Raw genomic sequence first — 14,159 nt, 5'->3', positions numbered from 1 at the left:
AAGATGGGATACCTCAAGTGCCTGTAATTCACCGGCTGTCTTACTCTTCACGCCGAAACACAACAGTGCAAGCACTGCTGCTCACAGCAGGATTAGCGAGCATATATGGTGGTAGCAATTCCGGGCGGACCTTGCACCAAGGTCCTACCACCTGCAAACTGTTTTCCAGGCACACGACTCCGAGCGGCTTAAGATTCATTTTTAAAGCTGGTGTTCATTCAGATATAGATAGACACGTTTTTTATGTGTACAGCCACGAGCCTACCAATTCCTAAAAGGTCGGCAAACGCACCTGTGATTCCTCTCGTTTTGCAGGTGTCCATGGGCGACGGTGATCGCTCTCCATCAGGTGACCCGTCTGCTCGTTTATATAAAAATACGTAGTACAAAGCCTACAAAGTACGTAACAGAGAACTCTACAACTCGGCTGTCGGGTTCTTGGCGCTGAATGCGGTATGATGGTGGGGCGCTTTTCGTTGAATTCCGACACAACGCGATATTAAATGTTGTTAGGGGTGAACTAAATACTTAGGTGTACGTGAACAAATTAAAGTTTTCAGTGTAACTCTACAAATAATTATACGAATTTCAGTTGATTGAATCCTGCCTTTCGGGCGCTCAGCGCTCCGTTGGCACCGCGAGAGGCGCGAGGAAGTTTCTTTATTTCCGTTTTAACTGCACTCGCTTTGCGGGCGAGCGTTGAATCCAGTTTCTAGCGCGCGATACGAGGTTCTAAAGTTACACAGCAAAGGTTTATTTTGAGACGTTTCCAAACAACTTGCGGGAAAAGCTCAGTTGCAGTGTTTTGCTTACTTTTAAGTGTTTCGCATATTCACAAAGGCTGAAGGTGAACAGGTCGACTTGGATCGGGTGGCCTGGTCGACGCCGCTAGCGGCACTCCTGGTGGTGTGGTTGTGTTTTGCTCGCGTGAGGCTCGGCGGCTGACACGGGGACGGGACGGGGATGGGGACGGGGACGGGTGCTGCGACTAATGAACTAGCGCGAGTACTGCCTTTTCGCAACGTAACGTTGGCAACCTGTTTTCATTCGCAACTTTTCATTTCGCAAACTCTAAAACTGTAAATATTTCAGGATTTATTTCAGGACCATCGTGTAGAGCCCTTTAGGTTAGGTTAGTTTTATAAAAATCCTGAAATATTTTAGTTTCAGAAATGTTAAACAGTTGGGAAATGAAAAAGTTGCGAAATGAAACAGGTTGCCAAACGTTATTCGCCGAAACATTAGTAAACCGAACTAGCGATTATTTCTTTTGCTCCAGTGATTTGAGAAAACAAATCACCGCATCAATCTTAGTAGGGCTGTATCAGTCGATTTTCGTACGATTTTTACGTGAGTCCCACTCATATGTATCGCAATGAAGGTCTTTAACATTTTATTCCTCATATTCTTATGCGAACACGTATTTACGCGGAGAATAATATAAACAATGACGGAGATAACAATCTCCTCGGGTAATTTTATCGCGAGTGTGAAAGTGGTCGCGCCGGGAGGTCCGCAGCCGCGCCGCCGCCCATATGGCCCATTACTCGATTACACCGAATTTAGTATACAAACACTGTATTTGGCGCCAAACTAGGCACTTACACAAGACAAAGTTGCGTTTAAAACTCAAAGTTGATGTTATTTTAACTTTGATTTCACTTCAACCCGCCGACCGCTCAACGTCAAAGATCCAACAATGCTGGATGAAAAAGCGCCGCGTTTTAAAAGCGCTACATATAGTGTGAATAACTATCATCTGTTGCTCTGGGAATCAATTTGTTTCATATAAACAGTTTTTTCGGATGTTGAAAAACTTTTCTGCTAATTGGGTCCTACCCGCTTGCCATGCGGTTATTACAAAATTAACTATCACCCGAATCTGTATGAGTATATACCTACTGTGAGAGAACATTTTGTTTTAAATAGCATAATCTAAAGATAACGAACATCATTTTGAGATGTTTTTAATACATTCCTTTGAAATTTGTTTATTTTTGACGAACTGTTTTAAACCTTGAATTTAAAGCCCCATGGTCATAGACACCCTGTACATTAAAATACATTTTCATATTAGTATCAGGTGCTTCAATTATAACTTGGGTTGGTATTTGAAACTAAAATGTATGCGAAGCGAACCGAACAGGTACCTTCCTTTGGACTGGTAGAATATCGCAGCACACTCCTGTGAATCATAATAGGATAATAGCGAGCCGCAGGACAAAGCTGCATGTCGGCGCTTTAACTGAGCGGGGGCGGGAGCGGGAGCGGGCGCGGGTGCGAGAGCGGCGACGAGCGCGGACAATCAACGTGCTAATCTGGCTATTGTTCGTTCCCTCGCGCCTCGCGCCGCACACGCCATTCGTATTAACAGCCAGGTAACGTAATGAAATGACAAAAAACGTATCATGAATTCATTACGACTTAAATTACAATTTTCATCAAAATTGTGAAAACTTTGTAAACTTCGTTCCACAAAGTTTAAAGTGGGCCGTGTCCGGCTCGGGGACGAAGACTCTCCTTCCGACTAATTTATTTACGAGCGCAGATTGAGGGATTTGGTTTAAGAGACTGTTGTCGTTGTTGAGGATGATCGGATCATCCGGATCAGCCGCTGTGATTCTTTTGAAATCCCCAACAAATCAAGCCAATGATCTGCTCAGTCTGACGATGTAAGCCGGGAGAACTCGACAAACGCATCTTTGTTTCGTTTATAATTGCAGAATTTAAAAGTACTTACTTATGTGTGTAGCTAAGTCCGGTTCTTCGATCACCGCCGGCAGCGGCAGCAGCGCGGCGGCGACGGCGGGTATGTACACTACATAAATACGAAAAACTAAATGCCGAAAGTCGGAATCACGAATTTCAAAACACCGATTTTTATAATTCCGAATGTTTTAAAACTCCTAATATGACTATTCCGATTCTTCATACGAGTAAATCCGAAAATTAAAAATATCTAAGGTTTAAAATTACGATTTTCAAAGTTCCGAACTTTAATACGCCGAACAATAAGAAGTCCGACTCAATAATAATCCGAAATATCAAAAATACGAATTCCATTACTAAAATATCGAATTTCAAAATTTCGAATATCATTACACCGATCAATAATAAATCCCGATATGTAAGGTTTGATTGGCCTTAAAACAACTGGCGTTACTACAACTGTGATTGATTTTCAGCCATGTGACACAAAGTCGAGGAGCTCCTGGCAACTTTCGTCCGATATCTGTGCTCCCTGTGCTGAGTAAAGTGTTTGAAAAGATCATGCTTAACCAGTTGCTTCGTCACTTCAATGTAAACAACCTACTACACAGCCAGCAATTCGGTTTCACAAAAGGCCGTTCAACAACAGATGCAGCTGCAAGTCTCATGAAGTACATTTATGATGCATGGGAAAATTCGCAAGATGCAATAGGAATTTTTTGCGACCTCTCCAAGGCCTTCGATTGCGTGGAGCATGAGACGCTTATCCGCAAACTTCAACACTATGGACTTTCAGCTAAAGCACTAGACCTTGTTAAGTCTTATCTCAGCCAAAGAATTCAAAAAGTGGACATAAATAGAACTCAGTCAGCTGGCTCAGCGGTGAAGCTTGGAGTTCCTCAAGGCTCCATTTTGGGTCCATTTCTCTTTCTAGTATATATAAATGACCTGCCCACTTACTAGAACAGAAATGCAACATAGTATTGTTTGCAGATGATACTTCTTTGATATTCAAAGTAAACAGGCAACAAGAAAATCCAACCCACATCAATGAAACTTTAGCAGAGGCGCTGAACTGGTTCACTGCTAACAATTTGTTACTAAATGCAGCTAAAACTAAGTGTATAAAATTTTCGTTGCCTAATGTAAGACAGTTTGAAACAATTATTTCCTTAAACGGAGAGAATCTGAATCTTGTGCATGAGACTGTTTTTCTTGGTCTTACGTTGGATCGTAATTTACAATGGAGCCCGCATATTTCTGGTCTTGCTGGTAGATTGAGCTCTGCCGCCTATGCTGTACGAAGAATCAGGCAATTTACCAACGAAGAAACTGCCCGGCTAGTTTATTTCAGTTATTTTCACAGCATAATGTCCTACGGTATGCTGATTTGGGGCAAGGCAGCCGACATAGAAACTTTCATTTTACAGAAGAGGGCAGTCCGGTCGATCTACAACCTTGGCTCCCGAGATTCACTTAGAGAACGCTTTAAGGAGATAAACATCCTCACAGTAGCTTCACAGTACGTACATGATGTGATATTGTATACACACAAGAATATCGAGTCCTTTAAGAAAGTGTCAGACGTACATGATATCAATACTCGTAATAAGCACAAGCTTGCAGTTCCTAAATTCCGTCTACGGAAAGTAAGCAAATCTTTTTGTGGGAAACTGCGTGAGATTTTACAATAAAGTTCCTGTAGAAGCATGGAAATTGCCACACAACTCTTTTAAAGAATACATAAAGAGTGCACTCCTGAAGAAAGCTTACTATAAAGTTGAGGAGTACTTATGTGATGATGCGACATGGCCAAAACTGAAAGCCGATGACAAATTGGGATGTTGATGTGTGATGTGATGTACTCGTGTTTGTGTGTGTGTGTGTGTGTGTGTGTGTGTGTTTATGTCGGTGTATTTGTATTGTATAGTGTTGTGAAGTGTGACTTGGCAGTGTCCCGGCGCATTTCGTGTCTAGTTTCTGGTTCTGTTGCCGTTGTCCGCGTTGCAGAATTTAATTTATAATATTTATTAGTTTGACATTTGGAGACCTTATACATCTCCATTTCTTATTTTAATAATTATTATTAGTTTTTGACCTTGGAGGCTTTTTACACCTCTGAAGATTGTATAATTTAATTAATTTAATTAGTTTACTTTGACATTTAGAGACTATATACATCTCTGAATTATTTAGATTAGGAATTTTATTATTAACATAGGACTTTATACATCCCTTGCTGTATAATATTTTATTATTAACTCAGGGACTTTATACATCCCCTTGTTATGTTTAAGGCTGTATATTGTTAAGCTTATGGATTTTAAACTTTTATATTTTTAGTTTAAATTCTAGTCACAGGCTCGCGACGTCGAAGTTCCCAAGACGATCCCATAGAGCTTATGGGAACGGAAGCAATACATGCCTCGGTACCGCTCTGCTTTCAGAGCATGACATGAGTGCGTGTGAGCTAACTTTGGGGGCGCAGACGTGAACTTGCCTTCGAAATCCAAAAGCTTAATGGTTACTTGACCTGAATGTATTTTCAAAAAATATTCTTTTTTTTTTCTTTTTTTTTTTTTCAGAAAGTTGCATACTTAATAAATTCCATTTAACGTATCCACCTCGCAGGCAAAAAATATATGATCTTTATTATATTTTATTATGACGGTGGAAGCATTCTACACTTCCTGAACGTAGATATAGTTTAGATATAGTTAGTGTTAGTATTAACTAAGGGACCATACATCTGTATTTTCTTTATTATTATTTTTTGTATTTTTTCTCTCTTTAATGTATAATATAGTTTTTAAGTATTTTATTTGTAATTATATTTTATGAAAAAATGACTTTCTGCCAAGTTTCTGCGGCGCATTCTTCTTGGCAATGATGGTCTTTCCGAAAGCGCTGGTAGTTTAAAAAAATGACGTGTAAAAGTGCCCATTGCGGCCTATTACTGAATAAATCATTTGAATTTGAATTTGAATTTGAACCACATGGTATTTACGTATAGTTGTACTTTATATCAATTTTAACAGACAGCCTCTGGTAATTACCTCCTAGAGGAGGTATATGAGAGACTACTGTTAAAGAAACTAAATTTCAGGTTATATGTAGTATCTATTAAGTAACGCAAAGGTAGTTTGTTAAGTTTCTTACCTCGATAGAAGTTTTAATATAGGTATTAAAACGCTTATTTGCAGTCGTTACTTTTTTTTCGCATTGTCTCCGAATCTTGATCCCGCCAGGTCAAAGCGACAAAAATTACCTAGAACCTGCAATTTCAAATCTAGTGTAAGTAGCTTTTCCAGTCTTCTCGTTCCCCCGCAGTATGGTAATGTAATGTAGATTCCAAGTAATGTGACGATTGGTTGATAATGATGAAGATGATTGATGAGCAGGAACTTAATACATTGTCATGCACAGGTGATTTAGATTAGAAAGCATTAGTGCTAGCAAACAATTCTAATTTCGGTATTAACTGAGAATCATTCGAGTGTTGCTCTCTCTCCAGCCGGCGCGGGCGCGATTATTTGTTGGTTTTGTTCACAAATTACATTAATTACGAGTCGTAGTTACAGCGCCCGTGGAAGTGACGCGCGCGCTGGAGGTTACGCACGCTCGAGTATGTGGCATGAATTGCAAGTATGAGTATGTTACAAGTTGCAAGCCGTATGGGCCAAGTGGGTGAGTGCTTTACCAATGTTTAATGAATTAATAAAAATGATAAGGCTGATTGTTCATTGATTGTTTCCAGTTTTATTCAACAGTTTTACTTGTTTTCTTCTATATTTTTATTATGTTATGTGTACGTTGTTTATGGGTTTTCTGTTTGTGTGTGCTTGTGTTTTGAAAAATAAAGTCTTATCTTATCTTATTGTCACATTATCATCATCATCATTTCCGCCGTAGAACGTCCACTGTTGGACATAGGCCTCCCCCATAGACCTCCAGCTGCGCTTGTCGACCCGCGTGATTGTCACGTTGACGTGAAAATAGCCTTTGATATTGTAAGCCGTATGACTAACATTGAACGTTAGGGTGATAAGGAATTTGTTGGTCCACTATACATAAAACAGACAATGGAAATATTCGAAGCGTTAAGCAGTTGAAATGCTCTTTTAAATGAAATCTGTGCGAATAGCGGTCGGCGTGAAGGTCCCCGCTAGTTGTGCCTAATAGAGCCGTCCTAAATCAACAACGAGCCGCTTCAATAAGAGAGTTGTTTCAGCCGGCGCCGGCCCCAGCCCCCGCTAAAAGCCCGCCGAGTCCGGCGCCATGCGCCTCGAGCTCAGTGGCCGATAATGCCTTTTGTCAATGGTTAAAATAACTGCAAACTTCTGCGGAGTCGCTGAAGCCGAGTTGAGCCTGCGGGAACTGTCGCTAGTTTATCTTTTCGGTAGATTTAATTTAGAAGCGTTCGAAACAGACCATTCGTCCGTTTGGGAGTGTTCGCGCTATCTTTATAGCGTACGGCTGAGCGCGCTGCGGCACTCCCGCCCGCTCGCGGCTCCGCTCAGCCAGCTCAGCTGATTGTCGAGCGGCGCAGAGACAAAGCAGCTAATTCGAACAAGACACTCGTGGGGTTACAAGGCAGCAGGAAAAACACATGATTTTGACGACCGGATGAACAAGTGGTTAGAGAACCTGACTACGAAGCTTGAGGTCCGGGTTCGAATCCGGCCGGGGCAGATATTTGTGTGCATAATACGAATGTTTGTTCTCGGGTCTTGGATGTTTAATATGTATGTATTTAAGTACGTATTTATCTATATAAGTATGTTTATCCGTTGCCTAGTGTCCATAGTACCTACAAGCTTTGCTTAGTTTGGGACTAGGTCAATTGGTGTCAAAATCATGTGGATAGACAAAGTGGAACTATCCACTAAAAGAAACGTTGTATGAAAAGCAAATTAGGTATAAAATGTACAAAAGAGTCGGAGTCTTCTGTTTCGGATGGTACACTTATTTGTAACTGCATTATATTGTTATTCACGTCGCTTCCATTTTACTGCGGAGAATTTTTATTTAGAAATTCTCGTTTCCCTGCTGCTGGTTAACAAGTTGAATGAGTTATCTCATTTGAATAAGAGGCGGGGTCGCGCGGCGTCGCGCGCCGCGGCTATCAACTTTATTAAGTATCTACGCATTGAACTTTTTTTTTTACTTTCCCACAATTTAACTTTCACGTACCTAAAGTATTCAGTTGGACTAGTTTTATAATGTTAGTATGTTTCTTCTTTGCTCACATTTTCGATCATACTTTTCCGTAGTAGCTTTATCGTTCTATATCTGTATAAAATAAATACCTAGGTCTAACTCGGACCAGGCACGAGCTCGCAGTAAATCTTTACAAAAACTGCGAAAAACAAAAACAAAGAGTAAAAGTAACATCGTAAACGTTTATCCGGATGACGTCATTTAACTAAATTTAACCCGAGAACAAAATGTTTGTAGAATAAGTCCGGATACCGCCGGAACAACTCGCCGCGAACAACCGTTTACGGTAGCACATAAATCGACTGAAGTTCCGCAACAAAACAGAAAAACATGTTAAGGAGAACCTGTTTGTAGCAAACAAATTAAATAAACAAACTTAAGGGAACTAGCGCGGCGGGCGGGCGGGCGGCGCGGGGGGGGGGGGTCACGAATTGATTCGGCAGTAAAAAGTCCGCGGGATGAGGGTAGTCGCGCCCTTGAGTTGCTGATTATGCGCAACAAACTACCTCAGCGAAATAAAGCCTCCGCCAGCCCGCGCCGCGATTTACGCGATAAACGTGACGCGCTCAAAGGGACCCTTCGATTGCAGCGCGGCGCGGGCGCGGGTTATCGCTCCGATGATGGGTGCTGTCGATAATAATATATTGTGTAAGCCATTTGAGAACTTTAGCACAAAATATTATGGAAACATTAGCAACGGCGAGCCTTCGGGATGCGTTATTTGAAACATAAAGTTGCTGTTGACATAGTTTTAGGATTGAAATTTCTCTCTACCAATATATTTTTCAACGAACTATTATTACGGAGCCTGTGCACCATATGTAACTAAGATACGGTAACATGTACTCAGCAGCGATCCTCTTTGAGGTATAGTTGCTGCAGTAGCCCATTTGTTGACCAATTAACTCGAGAGCCGGAGGGGACGGGAAAAATTACACACGACTTTAAGCGCCCCGAGCTTTTAGCTCACTTCACGTTACTGCTTCTCTTAATATCAGTTCTATGTTGCGCACTATGTGTGCCTTTCTGAACTACAGACAGCGAAAATATAGTTAAATGGTTGTGGATTAGTTTTATATTGCGCACTGTGTGTGTTTTTGTTTTTTTAAACAGCGAGGATGCCTAAGATTAAACGGCTGCTCGCAGCGGCGGCGGCTCGCCGAGCGCTTGTTCATGCAGGCCAGCCAAAAGTAGCTTCGCAATTTATAAATTCACAGTACCTACCTAGTTGCATTTTTTCTGTTTATTTGTTATGTGTTCTTATTACAGTAAGTATAGGTTACACTTACACTGTGTTTTCTTGATTTCCGTTAACTTAGGTAGACTGATGCTCAGTTCATTGATACCTACCTAATTAACTTTTTGGCCAAATCTAGATTTTCTTATACATAGTATAAGTAACTTGTCATTGTTCAAGTTAAAATTTAAAATCCACAAACCTGATAAGTGAAATTGACATGGCACATAAGAGGGACATCAAAAATTCACTTTTTTAACACTTTACTTAAATCACTTATAAGCACAACTGTACTGCACTGGCACGCTCTCGTTTTAAAACCCAACTAATAATAACGTAATAACGTAAGTAATCCATTTGTGATTCAGGCTACTTAATAGCATGAAAGTACTTAATGAGAAATTACTTTGTAAAAACTTTGCAAAAATACAAGAGCTTTTTGCCACGTAATTGCATTTCGTCTAATTTGTTCGCCAGCGACGGCAACAGATTAATTGGTTCGCTGTAATTTAGCAAAGTTGCCTCGAAGTGTTTCAAGAGAGCAATATATCAAAGCGAGACTCTTTAATACTGTAAGAATTTAACAGCGTTTATGAGTAATAGTGCTGGGGGTCACGGGGTGGGCGGCGCTGCGAGGGTCAGTGTGTCGAGTGACCGTCGGCTGCAGCTGCTGCGGCGCGCCCCCCTCGAGCACGGCCAAGTGCCCGAGGTGCTGTAATAACCACCCCTCGACGTCTTACCCCATCTAGAATTAAGTGGAAAGTCTAAAAAAAACTCCTTTCACATACGATACGTATAATATACACGTCATATTCAAATTGGATCCGAAGCTCGAGAAAATAAGTAAGTACATAATAAGCAGTTTTGGTTGGAATATCTAGTATCTTATCTAAGTAGTACACTATTCGTGGCCAAATGCAATCTCGAGAAGCGGCGGTCGAGGGCTCTCGGTTCAGTAACCTCGTGGGCGACCGCTGGACCGCAGTCTGCGACCGCGGCGCGGCGGCGGCGCGGCGGCGGCGCGGGATAAGCTCACAAGCCTTTGACTTCAAAGTTGGTAAGTCCCCGACAAGATTCGCGGGAATGTCACGTCCAACATAACTTTCCTTAGCCTCAGGTTGAAGGCAACAGGCGGGTAGGAGCCGTTGTTTCTCCGGTGAAACATTTTTCTCAGCCTTTATCTTAAATGAGATCATGTTCTTATGTAAGCAGGTATTACTGTCGTGATCGCTTATGAGATCGAATTTGTAGTTTTTTCCTGAAAACGTGTAATTTGATTGCCTACGCTACGATAACAAACCCAATCTCTCTGTTATGTATATCTAAGGTATTACTGGTTTTATTTTAATTGAACAGTCCATATTCCTTGTGTCCAGCCCAGCACCAGCACATAATGTTAAAAGATAGATAGACCTAATAATTACTCAATCCTAAAAATCTGCTTTCAAAGCGATGATGAGTTCTCAGCAACGTGTAACTTTAAAAAAATACACTTTTGCCTTATGTTAATAACAAATTAAATGAGGATGAAATAAATATTACGCTGTAAATTGGGATTCCGTAATTTCAAACATATTAATGTCGACAAAATGTTGGGGCGGGGGCGACTTTCACACGAGATGACAATGCGAGGCGGGTGGCGGATAATGAGGTGTCGCGGGGCTCATTACGCGCAGTTATTATAACTCGCACCCGCGCGGAGCCCCCCCCCTCCTCCACCCACCCTCGAGCGTTGCGTAACGCGCGAACATCTTCCCCGCCGCGCGTGCGGGTACAGAGGAGAGGACCCCCCGCGCCGCGCGGCTGATAGCGCCCATCCGCGGGGCTGGCGTGACAAGTAGCCGCATAATTTGCTGTCTCGAGCCTTTTCCGTCCCCTGAACACTGAACACTGGCCCTGCAGCAGGCTGGTGCAGTTTAGCGATCTGCTGCGCTGCACTCACAGTTTATTGCCATGGTTGAAGTACTTAAACACTGTAACGAGTGCTGCGACAGCGACACGCGCCGCGCGGCACGCACATTATAATAATGATGATTAAGTCTCGTCACCCGCGCACTCGCACCGCGACCGTACCTACCCCGTTACTAGCTATAATATAACTCATCCGTCGTAGTTAGGAAACTGGGTACGTCTACAAGTATAGCGTGACTCGACTTCATAACTTATTGCTTTTTAGCTTAGGTGGTCATTTTACAGTTTTTTTTGGAAATAATTCGATATTATAAGGATATTTTTTTGTATACGGCTTCACGTGCAACTTTAAGAACCTATATTTACGAATCCACCAAAATTTGGTTCCGGAAGATGGTAAAAAAATTGTATCTTAAAATAGATGATTTTTTTGAGCAAAAATGTTATCTCAGTAAATTTACTGTCAAAATATGTTTGAATATTTCAGTTTTTAGACCCACAAGCTGAATCCACCAATATATCTTAAAGAAAATAAAATATCAACTCTAAAGTGATTATTATTTCGTAAAACGTTTAATTTCTATTAGGGAAAAAATAAAATTCGATTTTTTAAGTCACATAATATCACGAAATTAGATTTTAAATACTGTGTGTCTTTACTTACTGTGATTTTGAATTGTAAAATTATGATGTTTAAGGTTGTCTTGAGTGACCCGTACTTTGAAAATTTGTAGTATAAAGAAGACTTGTTACTTTTAAATAATTGAAAAAATGAAAAATGAAAAAAAATGAAAAATGAAAAAATATTTATTTCACCATAAATTAGTGTACATAATCAATAGGTGGGGACTTCCTGTTAAGTATAAAATACTTGTATTAAGACGCCCCGCTCCTCCATAGCAACAAATTGCCATATTTCTCAGAAAAAATGTGTATGTGTGTCAGTGAGTGTGTGTGTCTGTGTGTGTGTGTATGTGCGTGAGTGTGTGTGTGTGTGTATTTATGTGTATTTTACAACAAATTCGCAATAGCCTACTATAAACAACATTTTATAATACATGTAATTAAGTATACTGTTTCAAGATTTACTTGGAAATCTTGTCAAAAATTGGAAACATAAACTATCCAGTAAAAATACTGTTTAATTTCATAACAACAATAATACCTATTTAATAATCCAGTGCTTTAACTAAATTAATACAAAATATTTATTCTATGTAACTCGATATAACAATGCCTCCGTATCCTCGTAACTTAACTTCATTAACCAATCAGTTATAGATCTTTTACATTTGTATAACAGTAGCTGATATATATCTAATTTTTCATTAACTATATTATACAGGTGAGCTGACTGTGCTACAAATTGCCTTTTTGCAAATACAGACTTGGTCATCGGAGTGGGGGCAACGCCGCGCTTTCGTCTACGTTCTTGAGTCACGGGTTTATATTCTAAAGTTTTATGTAATCTAAGCGTCACAGAAAGAATGTACAGTTTCCTCATTGATAAAACGTTAGTTAGTTGATAAAGTTCAATAGTTGGAAATCTGTAGGGCTTAAAGTACATTACTTTTAACAGACAGCGTTGTCCTCTCTCGACCTCCAAGAACTTAGTTTTTGCTGAACCACCCATACTGATATACAATAACACATGACGGATTGGGCTAGTGTAACATATAATTGATTTAAGAGGTTTTTAGTGGTAATGTGCCTAAGTTTTTTAAAAATCCAAATCAATTTACGTATTCTGGTATTGACGTACTCAATATGTGTATGCCATGACATTCGTTGGTCCAACATTACGCCCAAGTATTTGATAGAATTTACTTTAACTATTTCTTTACAACAATTACAAGAAGGACGATCAGAACTTAGACAGGTATGGATTTTCAAGGTAAGACTGTTGTTTGGTTGCGTATTGTTATACTTTGTGAAACATACATAGTTCGTCTTATTAATATTAAGTGTTAGAAGGTTACATGTTAACCAATTGAATACTCTATACATACCCGTTTCTGCACTTCTAAACACAGACTCCCAGGTTTTCCCTTCAAAGACTATGGCAGTGTCATCAGCGTAAGACAGGATGTGCCCACACTGTAATCTAAGGTTAGTCAAGTCGTTGATATAAATTAAAAACAGTGTCGGCCCCAAAACAGACCCCTGGGGGACGCCGAATGTTACTTCAGCTTCATGGCTTATAAACTCACCAATTTTGACCATTTGAATTCGCCCCTGCAAGTAGTCACTCAGCAAACTTAATGGTTTTCCCCTTATGCCAATCCTCTCCATCTTACGAATAAGAGTGGAAAGAGAGACGGTGTCAAAAGCTTTTTTTAGGTCTAAGAACACTGCTAAACATTTATTGCCCTTATCTGTCCCACCAGCTATTAGTTTAGTTAGTTCTAATATCGCATCTTCAGTAGATTTAGACTGTCGAAAGCCGAATTGTTTATCAGATAGAATGTTATATTTGTTAAGGTATGAGATCAGGCGGTTGTTTATTAGCTTTTCAATTACTTTTGAAATAGCAGGTAAGACCGATATGGGCCTATAGTTATTGACATCATCCCTCTCCCCACCCTTATGAACTGGTGTAACAATGGATTTTTTAAGCGGTGTTGGAAAGATGCCATCTTTAAAGCAGAGGTTTGCCAAGTGACTAATTACTGGAGCAACAAGAGCTACGATCATTTTTAGGAATCTAGTTGTAATGCCGTCCCACCCAGGGCACTGTCCGATCTCAAGCCCATAACAACGCCATGCACCTCCTGAGGGTCTGTGTCCAGAAGAGCAAACGAGGATGTTGTCCAGTCTGAAGAAGTTCCATCGTTTGCATTATAGTCCGTACAAAAGTCACCAGGACTATTTTGTTGATTATTAAGAATGTCCTCAGCTAAGGACTTGCCTACATTTGCAAAAAACTGATTAACTGAATCGACTGAGTCATTAGGAGATGATTCTTTGGTTAGCAAATCGACATTAGAAGATTTGATGGCTTGGCTGTAGTGAGTAATTTCTCTTAAAGTTTTCCATAGTAGTTTAGAATTTTTTGAAACGTTGGTTAATAATTTTCTTTCAT

This window comes from Choristoneura fumiferana, chromosome 2, assembly GCF_025370935.1.
Source record: "Choristoneura fumiferana chromosome 2, NRCan_CFum_1, whole genome shotgun sequence".
Classification (NCBI taxonomy): Eukaryota; Metazoa; Arthropoda; class Insecta; order Lepidoptera; family Tortricidae; genus Choristoneura; species Choristoneura fumiferana.
The sequence above is the reverse complement of the archived record's forward strand: the minus strand, read 5'-3'. Positions refer to the sequence as shown.